The sequence below is a fragment of the Lissotriton helveticus genome, chromosome 8, assembly GCF_964261635.1.
Source record: "Lissotriton helveticus chromosome 8, aLisHel1.1, whole genome shotgun sequence".
NCBI lineage: Eukaryota > Metazoa > Chordata > Amphibia > Caudata > Salamandridae > Lissotriton > Lissotriton helveticus.
In genome coordinates, this window is record NC_136069.1 from 1,618,381,350 (window position 1) to 1,618,407,182 (window position 25,833).

Below are 25,833 nucleotides of genomic sequence, written 5' to 3' on the forward strand. Positions count from 1 at the left end.
AGACCTGTTGTATCCTCTTCTATTAACTTTGGCACACCCATGAATTGCCATTGGTTGCTATCTGTTGCATTCAGAAATGCTGGCTTGTTATTGGTGCATTCGTGAAAATGTCCCTCCTTTGTGTGCTGAGTTCTCTCCTGAGGATTTGACTAGGAGAACATTTATGTTGGCCATCCCACTGTAAAGCATGTGATGGCCCCTCCTCCCTCGTCCTGGATGGGCATTGCATGTTTAGTGTTGCTTATAGCTTCCTCCCCCCATCTGGTGTGTTATGGGCTTTGAAAGGCACTACAAGCACAGGCAAAAACATTTAAAAAGCATTTTTAGACTCAATGGGGCACGCAATCAGCAGTGCACCTGGGTCACAAGCAGGCATCCACTTCGGTGATGCCTCTTAAAAAGCACACATCTTGGTTCCCTCCCACCTTGCTGCTACCCACCGGCAGGGGGCTTGTAAGTACTCCATATTATTCCAGTCTGGAGATTGTTATCGGTGTTTATACAGTACATGCTACCCTCTGTCTAGTTGGAAATGTTAGCGTTTGTCTCGTGAATGTACTTTTACCTGAAAAGACGATGGGGCATATTCTCAAGGAGTTATCGCAGAGTTAGCAGCACTTTATCACAGCCAAAGTGGTGATAGATTTATCGCCCTATTTACAAGTTGGTGCTAACAGCTGATATCGCCAGTTTTCCTGCGATAGCAGCTGCAAAAAACATCACCATGGATGACACCGGCAACTAACACTAATGAGATGCAGAGTTCCTGTGCAAAAAGCCGCAACAACACCACTTCGCAATAGTCTCAACGACAGGCCAGATCGGCGAAAAGATCACAAAACATGCGATAAGGCGCATTAGCAGCAGGGAATTAACACCTGCTCTTTCCAAGTCGGACGATAACCTGCACCAGAAATGCGAGCCCAGCCCACAGCCACACCAGAAGAACAACAGATGGCATGGAGCAACTGATCATGCAGCTCGGAGCCCCAAGAGGGCCACAGCACCCACCGCCACCACACCCAGGCCCGCCAACCCCCTACAGCCCCCCTGTCTCCCCGGGTTACCGCAGAGGCAGCGCAGACAAAGACAGCGGACCTTTAGAAAACGCACCAGCCTCACAGACTTAACACCAGAGGATGTCATTGCCTACTACAGGCTCAAAAGGACAACCATCCTCCGCATCCTGACCATCATTGCCCACAGGATGATGGTACCAACACAGCGGACAACCAATATCCCTTCGCCGACAAAGCTGCTGGCTGTGCTGCACCTGTTGGCCTCTGGGATCTTCCAACCAAAAGCTGCCAGAGTCGGAGGAGTCTCACAGCCAGCCCTATCCAAGTTCCTCACACCTGTCTTGGATGCCATCATCAGCTTGGTACCCCAGCACCTTTACTTCCCACACACTGTGCAGGAACAGCTGGAGACCAAGCAAGGCTTCTACGCCATACCTGGCTTCCTGCACGTATTGGTGGCAATTGACTGCACACATGTACTTCTCGTGCCCCCTGCCGCCACTGCACACAATTACCGCAACAGGAAGCACACACATTCCTTCAATGTGAAGGCAATAGTGGACCACCTGCGACTCTTCATCAATGTCGTTGCCAACTACCCAGGCAGTGTGCATGATTCCATCATCTTCCGACAGTCCATCATCAACCAGCGCTTTGAGGCTGGCACCTATGGGAATGCATTGCTCGTTGGTAAGTACCAAATAAACAAACCACACACCTCAACTCCTCAATTATGCAACTCACTACTCTGGGAATGCAGATGTTACAAACTCAGAAACAACATGCCAAAGAACATGCCCACCTACCAGACACAACAGCACAACTTACTGTGGTAACCTGGGATAGCCATGTACACAAGCCATCAATGGCATGGCACCTCAGCCACACAATAGCAGAGTTGGGGAGAGGTAGGAACCAGGCATGTGCGAAGGAGGCAAGTGACCCATGAATGAAAATGTACACAATGCCAAGTGTGGCGTGGATGTGCTGGCCAGACTGCAGTATGCAGACCACAGACATGTCCATGTCGACATATTCTGCTGGTGTTTGGTGTGTAGTAGACAGTGGACGCAAACCATGTTACCCAAGGCAGTGGGGAAGATGGCGGAAATGAAGCTTGTTACATCCCACCCTGAACGCGTGAGCGGAGTGGGTTGGCCCGGAGTATGACAGGCCAGCGTAGGGGTGTGAATAAAAATCCTGTTGCCCTGAGCGTGGTTCTCTTGCAGAATGGCCAAAGTGTCTGCCAGGGCGGCACCTCTCAGCCCGCCATGAGGCCAACGCCATGAGCGGCGGTGCCTGTGATCCTGTGCGCCTGCTGCACCCCAGGCCGCGGGTCCCCAGACCCATCTTGGCTCACCCTGCACAACCAGGCCTCACTGCTCACCTATCGACACCGGCGTGTGTCAAAGAGGGCCCACCACGTGCCGGTGCAAGCTCCAAGCTCAAGGCCCGCAACCTTTTCAGTCTCTTCAGACCATTACGACCTCCACGACACAGGTCCCCAGCACTCCTTTCTCGTTGACTTACTCCACCGCTGCCTCCGGCCTACACTGCGGTCCAGTAGGTCACACATTTGGAACTGAGTCTTGATTTCATGATGGCTGAGTTCATATGTTAATGGCAGCATTTATATCACTGTACTCCCTTCGATCTGGTGCCACCAACGCTGTGTATCGCATGCCAACAACATGTGTCTGTGGGCTCTTGCTGACTACTGCCTTTGGCCTACCCTGCGGTCAAGTAGGTCACACATTTGGAACTGAGTCTTGATCTTTTAATGGCATAGTTTATACCATTGTACACGCCTCATTGCAGACTACATCCCCTTTCAGCTCTGATGCCACTAACTCTGTGCAACGAAATTCATGGACACTCTCTGGTTGAACTTTGGTGGCATCTGAGTCTATGACCTGGGCATTGTCTTCATCATGTGGCTGATACTTACTTGGTGTTAAACATGAGTTTGTAGCATTCATATCCTCCATATTGCCTGTTTCAGCTTGGTTCTGCCCTCTGCATCATGCCCTGAAAGAACACTTTCCACTGTCCCCCAAAATACTCTGCGGAATTCAGCTTCGACATCGATGAGGGCCCGCTCAAGCCCTACCTCAGTGCACCGCAAGTCACCGTCCCGTGGAGGTGTGCCTGTGCCGGCCGCAGTGCATCTGGGCCCACTAACTCTGTTCAGCCCAAGTCATGGACCCTTGCTGTTTGAACTTTGAACTTCTGATTGTCTGATCACTGTTGTAGTTGTTGCCAGCAGCAACCCCTCCCTGAGGGCTGGCTTACACTCGCCCCACACCCATCCAGCACAGGCGTCCCTGGACATGTGACCCTGGCAATAAAAGGGGCCGGGCGCATGTGCCTGTAGCCAGTTCCACAAACTATCTAAGTGTGTCTGTGTGGTCATTATGTATGCATGAGGGCCGCGGGCCCTACCACATTATATTGTGCTGTGTACAGTGGATGCAACCATGTCACCTCAGGCAGTGGGGAAGACCTGAGACAGGTAGCTGTGTCGTACCCCCCTGCAAGCTCCAAGCTCAAGGCCCGCAACCTTTTCAGTCTCTTCAGACCATTACGACCTCCACGACACAGGTCCCCAGCACTCCTTTCTCGTTGACTTACTCCACCGCTGCCTCCGGCCTACACTGCGGTCCAGTAGGTCACACATTTGGAACTGAGTCTTGATTTCATGATGGCTGAGTTCATATGTTAATGGCAGCATTTATATCACTGTACTCCCTTCGATCTGGTGCCACCAACGCTGTGTATCGCATGCCAACAACATGTGTCTGTGGGCTCTTGCTGACTACTGCCTTTGGCCTACCCTGCGGTCAAGTAGGTCACACATTTGGAACTGAGTCTTGATCTTTTAATGGCATAGTTTATACCATTGTACACGCCTCATTGCAGACTACATCCCCTTTCAGCTCTGATGCCACTAACTCTGTGCAACGAAATTCATGGACACTCTCTGGTTGAACTTTGGTGGCATCTGAGTCTATGACCTGGGCGTTGTCTTCATCATGTGGCTGATACTTACTTGGTGTTAAACATGAGTTTGTAGCATTCATATCCTCCATATTGCCTGTTTCAGCTTGGTTCTGCCCTCTGCATCATGCCCTGAAAGAACACTTTCCACTGTCCCCCAAAATACTCTGCGGAATTCAGCTTCGACATCGATGAGGGCCCGCTCAAGCCCTACCTCAGTGCACCGCAAGTCACCGTCCCGTGGAGGTGTGCCTGTGCCGGCCGCAGTGCATCTGGGCCCACTAACTCTGTTCAGCCCAAGTCATGGACCCTTGCTGTTTGAACTTTGAACTTCTGATTGTCTGATCACTGTTGTAGTTGTTGCCAGCAGCAACCCCTCCCTGAGGGCTGGCTTACACTCGCCCCACACCCATCCAGCACAGGCGTCCCTGGACATGTGACCCTGGCAATAAAAGGGGCCGGGCGCATGTGCCTGTAGCCAGTTCCACAAACTATCTAAGTGTGTCTGTGTGGTCATTATGTATGCATGAGGGCCGCGGGCCCTACCACATTATATTGTGCTGTGTACAGTGGATGCAACCATGTCACCTCAGGCAGTGGGGAAGACCTGAGACAGGTAGCTGTGTCGTACCCCCCTGCAAGCTTAAGCGGAGTGGGCTCGCATATGACAGTCCAGCATAGGGGTGTGGATGATCACCCCGGGGCTCTGGGCGTGGTTGAGTTTTGGCCTTGTCAAGGAAGTAACTAATGCGTGTGTCTCTGTTGTAGTGTCAGCGCCACCCGTCCCGCAATGGACAATGTTGCAATGTAGGATGCCCCAGAGTGTGGGTTTGACCGAAGGGATATATGAAGGAGTGCAAGCCCGCTCGTGGTCCAGGATCAAAGATGCCAACTGTTGTGTGTGTCGCTATTACTGCAGCATAAGCCAAAGGTCTACCCTCAACCGCATCACGAGTTCAGCCAGCCACGAACTCCACATCTGTGTCCGCCCTATCCTTACCATAGGCCTACACACACGTGGCCGCCCACCTTCAACGCACAACATCACAGAGTCATTGTCAGGCTTGTGGACTTGCGCAGACAGGCATGACAATGGTGTGCCGTAGGAGTGCAAGTGATGCAACCGGACTGTGCACACTAGTAAATAGGCTTGGGGAGGGAGGAGCAGCAGTGAGGCTACGTAATACTCATTGATGCTGCTCATTTACTACAAGCAGTACATGTCAAACAGCAATCACTAAGTCACACATATCACACACTAATGAACTAGTGAGCCTGCCAACACATCATGCAGAACCAACTATTGACTCATGTCTCTCCGCACTGTCACAGGTGATCAAGGATATGCACTCTGCCCTTGGATGATGACACCCCTCCAAGCCCCCAACACACAGGCCCGGAGGCAGTACAATTGGGCCCACAAACGCACCAGGGGCATTGTGAAACGCACATTTGGCATGTTGAAGTCACATTTCAGGTGCCTGGACATCACAGGTGGAAGGCTTCTGTACAGCCCAGACATCCTGTGCAAGATGATCATTGCATGTTGTGTGTTGCACAACATATGTGTACGCACAAATGCCCCATGGCTACAAGTGCCAGATGCACCGGATGATGATGAGGAAGATGAGGCAGGTGGACCACACCCCCCCTGCAGCTGCAGCAGGAATAGCCCATAGGAACACCATCATTGACAATTTATTCACATGAGCACATCACATTGTGACTGTCCTTAGCAATCATGGGACAGAACAAAATTACCACAGGTACAGCATGTGCAAATACATTAATTACAACACAAATTCCCTGAGTGTATGCCACCCCTCTGTACAAGCACATCACTCTGACAAGAGTAAGTGAAACATGTAGTGCTAACAATCTCAGAAATTGAAAAAAGATGGTGGGTGTGTCACCTCTGTAGAGAGAGGCTGTTTAGGGTGTCACGTATTCGAAATGCCATTTCTGAGTGTCAAAGATAGAACGGAATCCCACTAATCAGCATTTCACATGTCCCAAATCATTACATATAGGCTGTCATTTGTGACCTACAATTGACAACAGGGCTTCTTTTGGGGTCAAATATTTACCACCATGATGCAGGGATGCACCCTGTGACTCAAGTCCCACATCATGAGCAACATGGACATGAGAGTGAATCACTGCCCCTACATTTTTCCATGCTTTCATACTTAATTAATCACAGACAATGCCACATCTGTGTGTATTAGAATGTATTATTCACAGTCAATGGAGTGTTGAAGCTGTCTTAGTACTGGGCCATGCAGATAACACTTTACAATGTTGCCCCGTGAAGGGCCAGCCAGAATCCTTTAGGGATTGACAAATTACTCAGAAGGGGAATAGTCCAGTCGCATGCTGATTGCGGTGTCACTGTTAAGCAAATAAAATATGGCAGTCCATGTAGAGGTTCAAGGTTAGTATTGCAGAGTGTATCGGGGGACAGTGGAAGGTTTTATTCCAGGGCATGATGCAGAGGGCAGAACCATGCAGAAACAACCATATGGCGGAGATGAGTACTACTGCTTCCTTCTTACCACTAAGGCAGATTCATCCTTATCTTCGTCCTCTGACGTTTCATGACCTCACATGTGGGTGGTGGTGTTTGGTCTGCAGCACTGCGTGACACTGATACATCAGGGGCCGGAGATGTGGATGTAGAAGTAGCAGCAGCATTCATCTCCGCAATGTCTTGTGGCATCATTCCCATGATGAGGATCTGCAAGGCATGGAAGATCCCATCTACAGCTTTCCCATGTGCAGCCGTGGTGGCCATTCTTTGCGCCTGCATCCGCTCCATGTTCTCCATGACCCTCCTTATGTTTCCCAAATAACGGATGACAACACTGTAGCCACTCTGACTAGACAGTTGTTGTCTCTGAGTCATGACTACAGCGACGCCAGACATGGATTGTTGGAGGGCATGGGGTGGACTGTGGGTGTCCGTTAGGGAGTGTAAGTGGTCCCTGATGGGACTTAGACACCCACGTGTGGCATCTAGTTTGGGTGCCATGAGGTTGAGCCCCACCCGCTCCTGTTCAGCCAGCTCCTTCTTGCAGTCTAACACACGGTGTTGGAACACCATGTGTTCTTTGGTGAGGTGCTGGGAGCCAGACGTGGTGGTGGGTGCTTCCTGCTGTGTGGTCTGTGCAGGGGGTGGGCTCTCCTCGATGGTGCTGGGCTGCCCTGTTACTAGAGGTGGGGTGCGGAGGTTGTCCATGAACCGTTGGAGTTCGTCGTAGTCAAAGTCCTGGGGGTAGTATCCATCATCACTGATGTGATGTAGGGTCTGCTCTGCAGGAGGTGTCGATTGTCCCTCTGTGTGTGCTACATTGTGGGTGAGTCGCCCCTGCAGCTCTGATTTGGCTGCCGCTTTTCTCTCTCAGGTGGTGTGTCTTTGACGTTGGTGCTTCTACAGTGCTGAGATATTGTGCACTTGGGTAAATTGAGCTCTTGGTCGAGTTGTGACTCTTGGGCATGGTTTGTCCGAAGATGTGTTGTTGACGTCAGGGGTTGTTTGTGCACGTGGATATGTCAGAGTGTGACATGCTCCTGTCCAGATGTGGGCCACACTCAGCCACCTCACTGTCGTGGCATGCACAATGCCATGATGATTAGACGGCAGCCATGCTAATCGTCATGTAGTGTTACTTGCATTGTTAGTGTGGCTCACAAATACGCATCTTTGCTGGGTTTCGCATGTGTGCATGTGTTGGTGGTGAGATTGCTGGTGTGTGGGGTGGGACCCCTTTGGGTACATGGTGGACGGGGGCCTTTTAGGTGTTTGTATGTATATTGCAGTGTGGCAGAGGGATCAGGGACATGATCCAGAGTCATTGTGGGTGTGCAGTGTGCTCTACTTAATTGTGCTTGTGTGCCATTGTGCCCATCCCCCCAGTCCCTGGTCGGTACTCACCCTGTTGATGTTGTGTCAGGTCATGTTGAGCAGTGTCCGGATCCCCAACTCCTGGCACCGTATCCCAACTGATGACTGTGGCCACCATTTTCTCCATGTCATTGAGTACCTGGTGTGCCGCTGGACCCCCACCTTTAATCTGCGTTGCTGTTTTCATGTTGGCATCAAGTTTCTTCTTGGTTTTGCCCTTCACATCATTCCAGCACCTCTTGACCACTTCCATTGTCCTCCTCAACACTGCAACTGCATTCACATGGTCCAAGATGGTCTGTCATATTTGCGTCTTTGTTGCCAATGACACGTTGGAGGTGACAAACAGTTATTGGTAGTGTTCTATCACCTCCGTAACGATGATCTTGTTTTCCTGCGGACTGAACTGTTTCTTCCTCTTCCTCTTCTCCTTGGCCTTCGCCGACCCTGAGGTTCCTTGCTGGTTGTCTGCGTGGCTTGTGGGGTTCGCGTTGTCCTCTGCACTTTGTCCGGGTGCATCCATGGTGCTACGCAGTTAACATTTTTTATAATGTTTTTTTTCTCTGCTTTTATAGTGCATTTTCCCGCATGACGTATGGGAATTGCAGGCCTGTTGCTGGTTATCGCTGAATTTTGTATCGCGATTTGGGACATCGCTTCTTTTTTCACGTTTGTGTTTCGCATTTTTTAGGCGACGCATTAATTTCAACATGTGGCGCGTTCTCGTGAGTCCATTGCATGGTGCCGCCATATTGAGAATACAACGTTAACACAGCGTTATTTTCACGCGATAGACTGCGATGTGAAAAGATGCATTAAGCTAATTTTGCGATAATTATCACACATTCTTGAGAATATCCCCCAATCTTGTTACTTATAATCTGCGAAATGGGCAACCACATTGTTATCCGTACTTTGTCATGTTTGTTTATATTGTGTTTTAAAACTCTTTTATAATGATTATTCAAACATAACACCCCGCCCCTGTGTGCAGTAGAAACAGCCAGGCGCGTGAACAGTTATTGACAGTGCGTACGGAAGAGCCCCCATAAAAATCACACTGTTACCATTTATGCAACAAAATAATTGCAAATATATAAACATTTATAATAAGAGAGCCCAATTAGCGAATTAGTGCTTACTGTTTAACTGCTTTCATTGTATTTACAGCATCTGGCTGCAAGCATTTGCAGCTTGCTTTTAAATAAACTCTCGTCCTGTTAGCACGCATTTCTACCGTGATTTTTACATGTATGTAAAAGTATGGCTCTGTCGCCTTTGAACAAATTTTCGTGTTTATAGAGCGCATTTTCTGAAATATTGTAGTGCCAGCATTTATTTTAAGCAATTGTTAGCTGTTTCCTTTTGCTCGATCTGCAACTATTTATTTTAAATTTAGACATTTGTCTTGTGTACGTACTTTTAGTTTAAAAGAGGTTGTGTTTTTTGGGGGGTTTTTTTGCATCCAAAGCCTTTAAACTCATTTTCCCCTTTTTATGGCACTTTTTTGGGAATACTGTCGCTCAGCACACATTTTACGAGTTTGTTGTATATTTTTGTTTTCTCTTCAACCCCTTACATTTTGTTTGGAAAATGTAGGGGCATATTATCAAGTAAGGGCGTTACATTATCGCCGCTTTTATCGGCAGGAAACTGCCGATAAAGCGGCGATAATGGGCTTGATAATATGCTCTATGAGTTCCAATCAAAGCCCATGTTAGATGTCTTCACATCTAACATGGGCTTCGATTGGAATTCATAGAGCATATTATCAAGCCCATTATCGCCGCTTTATCGACAGTTTCCTGCCGATAAAAGCGGCGATAATGTAGTGCCCTTACTTGATAATATGCCCCGTAGTTCTGTACGCTGTTTTATTTTACAAGAGGAGGTTTTGTTATTTTTAACTTTGCAGTGGGCAACCACATGATACGTACACCGTGACGTTGATTTACATTTTGGTTAAAAACCTGTTCGAATGTAAACCCAAATATGAACCGTGACTGAAGACCACCTCCCATGTACATTGTAAGCAGGAATAGCCAGTGCATAGGGGACAGCCCTCAAACTATCCCATACTTTTCAACATAGCTGTTTGTTTTGTAAAAAAAAAACCACAAAGGATTTCCCCGTTTCACAAAATTCCAGACTATTGGGGGCATATTATCAAGGGCAGTAACGCTGCTTTAGTGGAACTTTTTGCTGCTAAAGCGGCGATATTCTTATTGCCCTATTAACAAGGATGTGCTAACATGCATCTGCGCATGTTAGCAGCTGATTTTCTAACGCTACGCATCTTAGCGATATACAATTACTGCATTGAAAAACATTGCAAACATAACTTCGCTGTATTATCAACGCTGCCCCGGACCCGCGTAGCGATGAGAAAAGGCACGCTAAGCCCCCATTAACCCGTGATCCTAACCCCTGAATAAAACCTGACTTACTAATATTGCATATGGGAGGTGGATTGCGTGGTTAAATACACACTCCCCTATTACCAAGTTTTTCATTAGCGCTGTGAAATCATTGCTGGATTTCACACGCTAATGAGGATTATCAAAGTCTATCGTTGGATTGTACTTAGCCTGTTAGCAAAGCGCTGCTAATACAGCGCTAACACGATGATGTAATTCAGCGATAGAGGGCGATAAAGTAAAATGCGCTAAACTTGTTTTGCGATATTTATCGCAGTTTGTAGATTATATGCCCCTTGTTTTTTTTATTTGCTTTTGGGACGGTATTCAAATGGTTCGGCAGGTGACTTGAAGGGAAATTCTGTATGTATTCAGACCTTTATGCTATGCTTAGCACTTCTGCACTTTGTGAAAAAGTTACACCTAACATTTTTAACAAACCGCAAAGGATGAGACAAGGAGTCTGCAGTCTCGGAAGAAGTTTCAAGAGTTTGTAGGTTTGAGAAAGGCTATAGCTGTGCTATATAAAAGAGCCTAATTGTTAAGATCAGTGTTACATTTAGCATATGTGTGTGTTGTTGCCAATTAAACATTGCGTGAATTGTCTAATATCACCCTCTGTGAAGTCTGCAGAGACTGGAATTTCTTCCCAAGATGCTTAGTTTTAGGATGTAAATCGCCAGTTTTCAACCTTTATATCTGGGGCCTATTTGAAGGTATACATTTTTGTAGGTTAGTAAAATATTTATACTATAATTGTCGCATACGGCCAAAGGAACACTCAAAAGCATGGGTTTCCTTGAAAGAAACGAAAAAATACATATAAAAACTACGAATTCGATATTAACCAGCATGCAACGCTGCATTGTTGACATGTGTTAATAATCAAGGCGAATCACGGTTAACATATTTAAATATTTAAGGGCAACTTTGGTGGCTTTTTTACACTAATGCTATTTATTTATTTATTTTTTTATTTATTTAAACTTGTATTGCGCACAGCTACCCTCAATGGGTTTCCCGGCGCCAGAGATAGATAAAAGAAAGAGACAAGCAGAAGGCACGAAACAGAGCTGGCTGTGCAGGGAATTTAATTAAACAAAAGGGTCTTCAGTTTTTTTCGGAATGAAAGGAGATCGGTCTCAACTTTCAGAGCCGACGGGAGGGCATTCCACATCTTTGGGCCAAGATAAGAAAAAGAGCGGCCACCCATTTTGGCCAGTCTAATTCTGGGAACAAGGAAATCTTAGAGTCCGACCAGGCTTATAGTCTTGAACCAGGTTCTGCAGGTATTTGGGGGCAGAACCCTGCCTGATTTTATAAAGGAGGCATAAGGTTTTAATTTTACACGATTCGGGACTCTAAGCCAATGAAGATCACGCAGAGCCTGAACTGCGGAAGATCTCCGAGGTACATTACACAATAAACGGGCTGCCGAGTTTTGCACCACTTGCAGCTTATTTATAGTGGCCTTATCAGCCCCAAGATAGAGCACATTCCCATAATCAATACGAGAAGTCACAAGAGCCTGTACGACAGTTTTTCGAGTAGAGCAGGGTAGCATCCACAGAATCTTCTGCAACCATCTTAGGGTGGAGAAACAGATTGCAGCGACCTTAGTTACCTGCTGTCTCATAGAGAGCCTATCATCTATGAGAAGACCTAGGTTGCGGGCAACGGGGGCTGGCTTCGGCAGAGGACCCATATCACTGGGCCAATGTCGAGGGCCCCACAGGTCTTTATTCTTGCCCAAAATGACAACCTCGGTCTTGTCACCGTTGAGCTTGAGCAGATGGTCGTGCATCCAAGCAGCAACGCGTGACAGGCCAAGTTTCAAGGCTGAGATCTCATGGCCCTCACTGCTGGAGAGAGAGAACACAATCTGCGTGTATTATGCCTAAAAGAGACATACCTTTGTTCTGGGTGCTGAGAAGGGGTCGTTTCTCACATCTGATCGTTTGTAAAGTACACCCTAAACAAGCATTTGCAATGCAATAGGTCTCGCATTTGGGAAACTTTGAGATATTGGCATTGTTAAATGACAATGGCTTGTGTTTATGTGTTGGTTTTTAAAAAGAAATAAAAAGGATTGTCATGTACAATACAAATAGCTTAAACTCTCGCAAATGCGATACCTATTGCACTGCAAATGCTTGTTTTTAAAATAAGTCTTCAAACCAGTATCATTGATGCGATAACATGGTCATTGATTCCGGCTTCATCGGTATAGGGAGATCACGTGCTATTGGTGAAACTTTGGTCTCAGACATGCAGGTGCAGGATTGAGATGCTCTGTACATTTATAGTAAAACTTCAAGGACTCAGATGTGACCACTTTGTAAATAACAACCCACGGACATTTAATGAGGGGAACATTACAGTAAATATAGGGACATGTGGATTTTGATGCAGAAAGTTCCAAAATCAGGATGTTATGTCCGATTATATTGCACCCATTAAATTATATTTTAACCTGTGCGATAAAGCAATTGTAATCATTGTCCAGGTTGATATTTGTATTTCCTTTTTGTGTAATTATGCTTCTGTTATGCGTTTTTGAGTTCTGACTATTTTTAACGATTGCTCAATTCTCATCCCCATAAATGACAATACAGCAGAAAACATTCAGTTAAACAGTTTCAAAGTTTTTTGATATACCTCTCTGATGATAGGGTAATTTTCGATGACTGCAAAGAATGTGTCAAATTCAGTACACATCGCTGGCGACCCTAAACATTTGGAATAGGTCATAGTTGAAACAGAACATGACCTTTTCAAGTGTACAGGTTTGTAGCATTACAAGTAGCATGTTCGAATGCAATGCAAGCTAAAGAATCAACACACATGTCTGCAACATAAGCGGGGATCGTGGTACAGATTCCACTTTTAAAGGCCTAGGGTCTCATTTACGTGATTTTGTCGCAGGGCAGCTCCTCAAGGTATCTTGCTGAGCTGCCCTACGTCAAAAGAAAAATGCAGAAATGCGCTATATCTATGAGATATGGTACATTTGTATCCTTTTAACCTGTGCTGGCGCACAATGGGCTGCCATTTGCCAACTCAAGCACCCTTGCACCATGGAGCAGGGGATCCTGCGTTGTGGGGATTATTGTGTTTTTGCAGTGAGGGGAACCTTCCTGAACGATAAACAATCACAAGAGGTGTTTTCCTCTTTCTATGTGTGCTTCATCTCATAAATCTGTGAATGTGTCATCTGCCACAGGTGTTATGGGTGAACCCACACTGTAATGCAAATGGCACGACTCTCTATTGCAGGGTGAGGCAACGCAGCGACTTGTGCGGTGTTGCCTGCGTCCATATCTACAAAACCATGAAAAGCCAAGCAGGGTAGCTTTACATTGCCTTGTAGATAGGGCCCTGCAGTGTGCGCCGCCAAACTGTCGCCAAAAGTGACATTCCAGCGACACACAGGGGCTCTTAGATAAAGCCCCTACTCTCTTTAACATATTTATTCTTAAGAAATAAGTATGGTCCCTGAGCTAACTTTTTCTAATGAACCTAACATTACTGTTCTTAAGACCCAATGAGTTCTCTATCCCTTGTCAACGGCTAGTCACAACACCCAGCTCAGGCCTACTGTACTGAAAATACATTTTTCCACAAGACAACCTTTAGGCCTACCACTATAAAATTGCAGAAAATTAAAACTTGCAAAATAATATACAACTGCTTTCCTGAGGAGTTTACAAGGATCAGCATATTGGAAGGTGTCTAACACCAGGTGTTGCCTGAGGGGGTAACTAATATCAATACCATTGCCTTCTAAAGTATTCTGTGAGATTACATGGTAAAACCTGTGCAAAGGCTCTCACACCCATATTCCTAACCCACACTCAAAAGCCTGTTTATTGTAACATTCTTTTCACTATTGCTTTATATTAAAGAGCTCATACCCATGGAGCCTGACAAAATCCTTCTCACTGAATAAACCAGGCGCAAGGGAGTTTCTTCTTTATGAGGGGTGCCTGGAATATTTATAACAAGTATGTCCTTTACGTGAAATTAAACTTGAATATTATGTTATAAAAACTGCATCAAATATCTGGACACTGACCCCAGTAGAGTAGGAGGGGTATTTCATTGGCCGCACAATCAGAATCACCACCACCATAACTGTGGTCGAGTGGGAATTTAGGATCCAGGAGGCACAGGGGCATATATATGATCCCCTTTGCATTGCTCTTGCACCACACAATGTGGTGCAAGAGCAAAGTACATTAAAAATGAGATTTATTAAGGTAAGCAAGGCCACTTTGCGTGGCCCTGAGTGCCTTCATAAATCTTTAGTATTGCGACGCAGCACAAATAACCGTGTTGTATTACCCTGCATCAAGGAGGCATTTATGAAACATCCATGGATTTTGATGCATTTCTGGATTTACTAGAAGTGGAAGACCTGTCAATGTGCTAAAAACCTACTCCTATCCTGGTGAGGTGTTATGAGGAGGAATGTGTTTATTTTTTGCTGTTTTTCCAATCTGCAGCACACATATAAAGAGGGAAAACCCTCAATTTTGTGAAGGAAGGGGCCCCTGTACAAAACATATTTGCCTTAAAATGCAGGCACCCTTGAGTCATGGTGCAAGGGTGTCAGCATTGGCGCTAGACAGCCAAAAGAGCACCAGTGCAATGGGAAAAGGCAGAAATTAGCAATATTGACTTAAATAGGATTCATTCCTGCCCTTTCCCTGTCACGCAGTGCAGCGCAGCAGGGTGACTCTTTTATACCAGCGAGGTATCATACACCTGGATATGCTGGATGTGCTGCCTTGGCTGCGCTGCTTGGTGAGCTGGACACAGGATCGACATGACTTTGAATAAGTCAAAAGAATAAGTGCATTTCTTTCAGCCTCTTTGATTTTGTGATACTGTCCACAGACAATCTTCCTTACTCCAGCCTCATCTGCCAATTGGAAAAGCTGATTGGCTCAGCGATTGTGGAGAAAGGGAGGAATCAGAGGATTTTTGGCCTGGAAATGATTGTAAGAGCAATATTGGTTTCTCAGAGACTGTGACAGGAAAACGTAAGGGAAAAGTAACTTGCTCAGAACAAGTGCGGCACAGGCTCCAGGTGCTGACCCACGAGGGCCAACGGTGTTCCACGTTTAATTTTAGGAATTTATTCGAGGTGGGTGAGCCACTGAAAGCTTGATCCAGGCATGATCCCGAAGCCTGGTTCTGGCTCAGCTCGAGGTCAATCAATAAATCAATCAGGGGTTTGTAAAGCACGGTTACTCACCCATGATGGTCTCAAGGCGCTGGATGGGGTGGGGTGGGGCTGCTGATCCATCTTGTGTGGAGGTTCAGTCAACGAGCCAGGTCTTGAGGTCCTTCCTGAACTGCGTCAACAATGCTGATTGCCTGAGGTGGACAGGTAGGGTGTTCCAGGTCTTGGCGGTGAGGTAGGTGAAGGATCTTCCTCTGTCTCTGGTCTGGTGGATTTGTGGGTTGGAGACCAGGGCAGTCTGGAATTGTCTGGCTGGTGTGTGGACAGCGAGGCAGTGATTCACATATTCTGGTCTTGCATCGTGGAGGCCATTGTAGGCATCTGTGAGGAGCTCTGATTGAACCTTGAGCCCATATTGAGCTGAGCTTTCCTGTGGCTTTCCCTTGTCTTCCTCCCTCTTCCCAGGATGTGGCTTTACAGTCAGAGCTGCAGCATGTGGAGTCAGGTTCAAGTCTTGGCATTGGATAAACATCCTGTGATTCTGGGCAAATCTCTTAACCTCTCCATGCCTATAAGCAATGCATGTGACCTTCTGGAATATATCTTGTGATCATGTAAAGCAATCCAATACCTTTGTGCCGAGTTTGTGCCATATGTCGAAAAAAGCTGAAAAATGCACTAGGAGGTAAAACCAAAGCCTTAACATAAAGGTAGACAAATAAATACACTTTTTTGAATTTTGAAGAGTCTTATATTTCACATGATGATTAATGTATGATTTACATAGCAAATATTTTCAGGGGTCGGCTCAAACACAGGAATGAATGCCCGAACCAGACCCTATTTCTCGGCTATACCTGTTAATATTTTGGCTCGTTCACCTCTAGAATTGAAGTACACAAAAACACTTGAGAGAAGTAAATGCGTTCTACAGTACTATAAATGTAGGACAAAGAAAAGGAAAACGTGCACATAAAAGACACTTTTCAAATTACAGGTCAGCTTATGCAGTTTCTTTTCATTGACTCCACATTACACTTGGAAAAGTCTAACAAGAATAACCGTGCTCATTTTCAGTGCTTAATTCGATCCGATGGTTTCCCGTGCTCAGCACTGCCACTGAATCATCAACACCAGCACTTTTCACGTGCACCAGTTAATGACACAATCATTCATGGTAGGCACGGGGAGATTACGTGATTATCCCAGAATCACAGTCTGTTGAGCCGGAGCAAAGACTCAAACCTGGTTCCACAGCTCAGACATCAGTCGCTCTGGCCATCACGCCACATCCTCTCCCCATTTTCATAGGTAATACTTGGTTCTGTTTTAGGTGGTGCTAACTGGGGAAATTGGCTGGTGCAAGCTGCCTCCTAATGAGAGCACTCATATATTTACAAATTAACCACTGCGCATTTTATGAAAAAGAAGACGTAAGTGAAGAGTCAGGAGGAAGGCAAAAGACAGACAGACAGCTCTCTATTCAGCAGAAGACTTCCAAAGACACTTAGACCCTGATTATAAAGGGGCGGAGGGGGTGAGGGAGGAGGGAAGGTCCAATTATTTTCCTCCGCAATAAAAATCTGACTCTACAGAGTTTCTCAGGTGCCATAAACTGCACTTATTATGAGTTTTTAGTGGATGACATTCAGGACACAGGACAAGGCACTGAAGCTCCACTATTTCAAATTGATGTGGGTTATTTGACATACAGCATACCTTAACTCATCTATTTGCTTGCTACAAAACCCCAATACATACAACCTCCCATGCAAGAACATTGTTACCCGGTGTGTTTACTCATAACATAAACCTGTTGGCATATACACCATTATTAATTGATTATTCAAACAAGGTATTACCATAATGATAACATCTATTGCGTGTTTGGTGACCTCCCACACCTGATGCCTCTATGATTTCACCCAGAACCACAATACCTGCTTTTGAAAAGTTGTCCTGCAACACACCTGGAAACACCCGAAGACATGGCATCACCACAGGACCACCTGCGCCTCATGAAAGCCCTGCTTCATCTGTACATTGCTGTGAGATGGAAAGCAGTTGTGTGACATACTTTACAAAACCAGTAATTGCAACATAGAAAAGATATGCCACTTTAAGATGATGTCCCTCATATTCTTAGAAAATCCAACCCAATGAAACTCAGCAGGATTTGGAGATCAGAATTCAGTCGAAGAAATCCACCCTTTGGCGTCTGAAAGGATAAACTGAGATTTTAATTTTGGGCTGACTTATAGTCAGTCTTAAATACCCCAAAGGGGTCCCTTAAGCACATCAATGAGAGAGTAACAACTCCATCTCAGATTCCTTTGAAACACTTGTTTAACTCTCTCAACCCCCTGAAAGTTCTCAAATCCCACTGGATCAAGATGAGCTAATTACAGCAGCCTCTGTCTCTCGTCTTCGTAATTGATTATAAGCATTCTTTGCACATAGTTCTTGATTCCTGTATTAGTTTTGAACAATAATGCTTCTCAGTGGCTTTTAATGTGTAAAACACGACTATTGAATCGTCCAAAAGACCTCATGCTTGTCTGACCTAGTAAATATTTATTTTAAACTTCATGGACTTAGAGCCATATGTACAAATCCTTTTTGTTGTAACAAATGGCCAGAGTTGCAGAATCAGGATGTTTTCCGACCACAAAAAGGCTTCTGGATACGTACAAACATGTTGGTAAATCGCAGTTTGTGCCTGCAATTCAGTATTTGGAAAGTGCGTGTTAAGGGCGTCCCTTCCAAATACAGAATTGCAGAAGTATGTATAAATGTTTTGCGACTAGATTGCAAAATATATATTTTTTTAAGACACATCAAAAACGCTGGTAACCATTCACAAATGGGAATAAGTCCCCAAGAAACACCTTACCCTTTGTGGATTTTTGAAACAAATATTTTTAAAGAGCAAGCAGTGGTCTCTCAGAACACTGCCTAATCTTTAAAAATGAAACTTAAAAGTTTAATTTCCAGTTTTTTTTAAAAATATGTCCAATTTTAATTTAAAGAAAAGAGACTGCATTTAATGAAACACAAAAAGATTGCTTTATTTAAAAGCAAACAAAGACATGAAGGTATGCTGATTCCTAATGGGTCGCAATTTGTGACATAAGTCATTAATATTCATGAAGTAGGTCTATTTGTGAACACATTAGGCATATCTATTTTAGAAATCTTTATTTTAAACACTTGGAATTGTGATTTCCTAATTGTGATTTGGTAAGAATCACAATGAGGAAATCAGAATTCTTATTTTCTATACATATGGATTTATATCACATAAAGTGAGGACTGCACCACAATTCTTAGATGAGTGGTGTACTAAATAGTTAAAGAGCTTAAGTATGTTATTCTACCACCTAAGACAGTGGTAAATGATTGCTTGTCGTGGGAACTTTAAAGGCTTTTGCTGCTTTTCGCTGGAAATTTTATGAGTACTTGTTGACATATGAGAAACAATTGAACATAGCACAATAACATACACAAAGCAACACAAAAACAAATTAAAACCTAACAGGGCACATCACAACAAAACTGAATGCAGCACAATAACCGTAGTACAACAAAATAACATTGCATTTATGCAACGAGTCAGACCTGGCATCTTTTGGCGTGGTTTCCCCTGACGTTTTGCCTTCTGACCTCCTGTTTTTGACTGTGTGCTGAACTTTATTTATGCTGGCTTTAGGACTCCGTGCACTTTATCCCTGCTGACCAGTGCTAAACTGCATGTGCTCTGTGTCTAAGATGCAATGGCATTTGGTTTCTCCATTACTGGCATATTTTATTTACTTATACATCCCTCATACAGTGCACTATGTGTACCCATCGCCTGTAAATCAAATGCTGTTAGTGGGCCTGCAGGACTGATTGTGCCACCCATGAGCAGCCCTTCAAACATGTGTTAGGCCTGCCACTGTATATTTAAAAAGGAGGACATGTCATTTTAAGTTCTACATGTCCTGGTAATAAAAAACGATTACATTCACTTTTCGCTACTTCAAGGCCTACCTCTCCCTAGGGTAAGCATTGGAGGCAAACTATGAGACCTATAACATTTCACCAGTGTATCTTCCAATTGGAAAAAGATAGGAAAAGTACGTTTGGTGTCTCCGGAATCACAATGTAAAAACTTATGTTTCAGAGAAGTGTTTTTTTTAATTGAAGGTCTTCAAATGCCACTTTTAGAAAGTTGCCATTTTCTTACTTTAACCATTCTGTACCTTCTGCCTTTCTCCGAATACACATCTGATTGGGTAACAGCTGGTCTTTGTGCATTCCCTCTAGATAATCACACACAAAGGGAGCCGAGGTATGCCACTCACATCCTGATGGCCCATCACCAGGCTGATGGTTCTTCCATAGCTAGAATGAGAGGGCCTCTAAGTTCAGCCCGACTGTTTTTGAGCCAAGCAACCAAAGCACAGGTCCATTTAGGGACTAGTTATTTACCCTGACAGGGATCGTGGAAGTTGTTTGAGAAGAGTATTTAACTTTCTAAATCAAAAACCAAATTTCCTGAAAAAACTGATTTTTTTTTCATAATTTTGAGAAAATCTCTATTTTTGCATGGTTACCTCCATATTTGGCTGATTGGTATTGCTGTTTTTTGACTCTGCACTCTAGAAACTGTGGTCATTCCCTAATGTATGTGCCTCAACCCCCCTATAACACTGTAAACTTGGCTAATCCCCAATTCAATGTTTAAGGCCAAAGTATATTGTGGAGGAACTACACCAAAGTCATGGGGCCTTATTTATGAAGGCCTTGCGCCGCCGGTGCGTCACTTTTTCCCATTTTAAAAGTGACGCACCGGCGGCGCAAGGCCTTCATAAATAAGGCCCAGTGAGTTTAAATGTCATCTCTGGACTGGAGCGTACGTTATGCCATTCACTAACCTGATGAGAACTACATGCATAGCCTGTCTGCTAGAGCATTTACAACTGCTGGCAAAATGAGAAAATTACCTTTTTCGACAGGAATATTCTGTTGAAGTGTTAATAGTAAACTAATTGTAAAGTATCCCTCAGGAAGCCTGGTACAAAATTAGGGTTCGCATGTTTGTAGTTCGTAACCACCTGAAGCTATTGTCACTGCATAGTGTTTCAGTTGTTTCTATTAGAAAACATAAAGAACAGGTAAAATATTGTTTTCGATATCTTTGGTTGGGAATAGGTTATAGAGTCCATTCGACTATTGTTTTTTATATTCAATGGTGAATTTGAATTTTTTATAAATATACAGGAAAATTAACTGGAACCTCTACGAGGATAATGAGTATTATCCTGCCTGCAGCTGCCCTCCCTGTCAGTGTTTTTCTCTTCATGAGATTTGAAAATTTCTCAGAGTACAGACAATGGCTTGGGCCTTTTGGCAGGAAGACCTGGGTTTGAGGAATGTAACTCATTCACTCCCAGGAAGGGACGCTGGGCACTGCTCGTGAGCTTCATTAACTTGAAAGGGGCCATCGTAAGACCTACCCATTCATGCAGTAAAATGAGACTAGGGAAGAGGGGTTCTTTCATACCAAGGCTAACTGTAAGCAGTCGGGCTCCATTATAGTGCAAAGGGCAGCTGCTCCAAGTACCAGTTTGATGTGGTTGAGGAGGGGTGGACTGCTCTTTTACCTAGCAACACCCCTGGATGCAACATTGGCCACCTCAAAAGGCAGAACTGTTCTGCCTTGTTGGCTTTACTCGGAATAGAGCACGGTGGGACAGTTATCAGGGAGGAAAACAGAATGTACTGCAAAGTTGGAAAGCTTTCCAGTTGGAAAAATTTTCTCATTTGTTACAGGGTGTCCTGGTGTCAGCCCCCACTTACTTGCTAGTGATTCTTAAAAGACTTCCCCGCTCTCTAAAAGACCATAATAGAACTTGGCCTGCGGTATTTGACCATTTTTTAGACCTTAAGGGCTTTGACCTACTCTCACTTAAATCCAGGCCTGAGTAGCGAGCACCCAGGGTCGGTTGGCCGGGCAGCCTCCTTGGAGTATCCAACCTCCACTCCGTTTTGGTCAGCCTTAAATTGCACCTATATTCCTATGTCCCAATCAACTGTTAGCAGTGCCTTCTGATTGGCACTTTACTTTTTCTTAGTGCTTTTTGTTCTAAAACTGTTAAACAGATCATATTTCCAGTTAGCCTTAATGGCTTGGAATACATTTTGTGTAACTTTTCCGAATATACTGGTCTTCAGGAAGTATTTCTGAGCTTTTTATTGCATTGCACATTTGCGTTTTCATTATTTTGTTACTGCTAGGCCTTTAAACACTTTTCCATAACTTAAGTTGATCCGATCTCTGCCATCTCTCCCAGATTTGAGCCCATGTTTATTTAGTTAACGTCTGTGTTAAATCTGACAGAATTGGTATTCATTAGTTAAGAAAGACACACATTCTCCCAAACCAATGACACATTTCCCACAATTATCACTCCACAGAGATGCCTGACAAAGCATAGAAGAGCTACCTCAAATAACTAATTTCCTCTCTCTGTATAGCACTTACTACGGCTATTGCCTTGTATATAAAAACTCAAGGTCCTGTGAAAGAGGAAAGCCAACCTTCCCTGATTTCAGACCTGACCTAGTCAGTTGCACACTTAAAGTAGCAGCATCATCTTACCACACTGACCTGTCTTGAAGGATGTTCACTAAAGAATGGCAAGTGACGTTATAACCCAGTTGCCCTACGAAGGAGTTTTACATGTGTTAATTATTTTGCTTCATATTTGTTTGAAATCATGCTTTAATTGTCTGAAGCAAGTCTTATTTGTCTTTCAACCACTTGTCACTTGCTCGTTCTCTACCATTGTTAGAAGATATGGGTTTTGAGTGAAGGAGCACATCCGAGTCGGAGGAGCTGGATTATAAATGACAACAACATAATATAGACATAGAAATGGAGTTAAGAATAGTACATCTATCAGTCCACTTACCTTCTTGTTCGCATGGCCCTGGATATTTTACCACAATATTTTGGCCCCACAATAGATTTGTCATTAATATTCTGCCATACAATCAGAATAAAAGTCCAGATTCAACCACTGAACAAAAGCATGTGTCCTGGAAACGATATTCTAACTCCAAGGTGTATTTTTTTTAAAGAATGAACATAAGAACTATTTCAAAGATTCCTGAAAGACAAATATAGCTACTTATAATCAGTCCATCTAGTTTTTTGGTGTGTATTGAAAACTTTATTATTTTTTAACTCTGCCCAATAGTTAAATGTTAATATTCGAATCAATTAATGTTGTGTATTTATTAGTTACCAGGTTAATTTAATAAAAGCAAGTCATTTATGGTACAAAACAGTAACATTTTGTGGTGCTTAAGCCGATATATAATCAAAAGGTTTTGCAGTGCGTCAATGTGTCAATACCCCAAAAGAACAATCGATGGACAGAATGCAGAACAATGTCATACATTCACCCTAATAAAGAGATCTGGTCCTAAATCCATTGTGTTTTTGCTCACCATGCCATTCCAGTTTGAGCACAGCCATATTCAAATCAGTCTTGACCCTGCGCCCAATGGAAACAGTCCAGCCCAAACTGCCAGGTAAAGTCCTCCCTGGACAGGCAACAAGCATCCTAGGACCAGTTTAGGGGTATCACCCCTTATTAGCCATGATAGCTTGAATCCAGTGGCATGGATGGATTTAGGCCAAGATCTCTGACTGGGGTCAGTGTTTGACATTGCTCTGCTTTCCCTCCATCAATTGTTCTTTTTGCATTTGTCACTGCACATGGGACATGTATGCCCAGACATGGGTCCCGTGCTTGCCATGCCACTGAACTCAAGCTAACCTGGTTGATGAGGGGTGATACCTCGAAACCGGTCCTAGGATTTTTGTTTCCAGGGAGGACCTGGCCTGGCAGTTCTGGCAGGGTCATGACTGATTTGCATTTGGCTGGATTCAGACTGGATGGCCTGGTAAGCACAGAACAATGGATTCAGCCCAATCCAATCCAATCCAATCAGAAATTTGTATAGCGCGCTACTCACCCAGAGGGTCTCAATGCGCTTAAGGGGGAGGGGTTCGCTATTGATCGAACAGCCAGGTTTTGAGTTGTTTTCTAAAGGAGAGGTGGTCCTGGGTAAGACGGAGGCGGGTGGGGAGGGAGTTCCAGGTCTTTGCCGCCAGGTAGGAGAAGGATATTCCTCCCATGGTGGCTCTTCGGATGCGTGGAATCGTGGCGAGGGCTTGATTGGATGATCGCAGTTGGCAGGTGGGAGTGTAAAAGGTTAGGCAAATGTTGAGGTATTTGGGTCCTAGGTCGTGGAGGGCCTTGTGTGCATGGGTGAGGAGACGGAACGTGATTCTCTTGCTGACGGGGAGACAGTGAAGGTCTCTTAGGTGTTCGGATATGTGGCTTTGTCGAGGTATGTCCAGGATGAGTCGAGCGGAGGCATTCTGGATGCATTGAAGTCTTTTCTGCAGTTTAGCTGTGGGTCCGGTGTAGAGGGTGTTACCGTAGTCCAGACGGCTGGTGACAAGTGCTTGGGTGACCGTCTTCCTTGTTTCGATGGGGATCCATCTGAAGATCTTTCGGAGCATGCGAAGGATGTTAAAACATGATGATGAGACGGCGTTGACTTGTCTGGTCATCGAGAGGGAGGAGACTAGGATGAAGCCCAGGTTGCGAGCATGATCCGTTGGTTTGGGTGCGCTGCCAAGGGCCGGGGGCCACCAGGAGTCATCCCAGGCAGAGGGGGATGATCCTAGGCTGAGGACTTCTGTCTTGTCTGAGTTCAGTTTTAGGCGGCTGTTCTTCATCCACTCGGCTACTTCTTTCATCCCTTCGTGTAGGTTGGTTCTGGCGGTGGTTGGGTCTTTGGTGAGGGAGAGGATTAGCTGAGTGTCGTCCGCATAGGAGATGATGTTTAGGTTGTGATGGTGTCAAATGGATGCGAGGGGGCTCATGTAGACGTTGAAGAGGGTGGGGCTGAGTGATGATCCTTGTGGTACGCCGCAGATGAATTCGGTGGCCTCTGATCTGAAAGGGGGGAGGCGGACTCTCTGGGTTCTTCCGGCGAGGAACGAGATGATCCAATCCAATGCCTTATCTTGTATCCCGACATTTCTGAGGCGTTGTACTAGGGTGCGGTGGCAAACCGTGTCGAACGCTGCGGAGAGGTCCAGGAGGATGAGGGCTGCTGTTTCCCCGTTGTCGAGTAGGGTTCGGATGTCGTCTGTTGCTGCGATGAGGGCGGTCTCGGTGCTGTGGTTGGCTCGGAAGCTGGACTGTGAAGGGTCGAGGGAACTGTTAGACTCAAGGAAGGCGGTGAGCTGCTTGTTGACGGTCTTCTCTATGACTTTGGCGGGGAATGGGAGGAGCGAGATGGGGCGGTAGATCTTAAGTTCGGTGGGGTCTGCTGAAGGTTTCTTCAGAAGGGCGCTGAGTTTGGCATGCTTCCAGCTCTCCGGGAAGGTAGCGGCGTTGAAGGAGCAGTTGATGATGTCCCGGAGTTGGGGTGCGATGGCGAAGTCGGCCTTGTTGAAGATGTGATGGGGGCATGGGTCGGTAGGTGATCCGGAGTGGATGGAGTTCATCATGCGGATGGTGTCTTCGGTGCTGATCGGGGTCCAGGCGCGGAAGGTGGCGGTAGGGGGTTTCAGTTCAGTGGTAGGGGCAGTGGTCTGGTCGCCGAAGCTGTTGTGTATGTCTGCGATCTTGCTGTGAAAGAACGAGGCGAGAGAGTCGCTGAGGTCTTGAGAGGGAGTGATGTCGTTGTTGCCGGCGCTGGGATTGGTGAGCTCTTTGACGATTCTGAAGAGTTCCTTGCTGTTGTGGGCTTTGTTGTCTAGTCGATCCTTAAATGCTGACTTCTTGGTGGTGCGGATCAGCTGGTGGTGTTTGCAGGTGGCGATCTTGAGGGCGGTCATGTTGTTTGTGGTTGGGTTTCTTCGCCAGGCTTTCTCGAGGGTGCGGCAGTTCTTGTTGGAGTTCTTGAGGTCGTCGTTGAACAAGGAGGCTTTTTTGCTTCCTGGCTTGTTGGGATTGTTTTTCAGGGGTGCTAGGTCATCAGCACAGTGGGTGATCCACTGTGCGAGATTGATGGCTGCTTCATTTGGGTCCGTTGATCTGGCGGGAGCGTTTTGATTCAGTGAAGTGGTGAGCTGGTCGCCGGTAATTTTGTTCCAGCTTCTGCGGGTGACCTGTTGCGGGAAGTGGTGAGTTGTGTTCTTTCTGAAGCTGAAGTGGACGCAGCTGTGGTCTGTCCAGTGGAGTCCGGTGGAGTGGCTGAAGGAGATGTGCTTGCTGGAGGAGAAGATTGGGT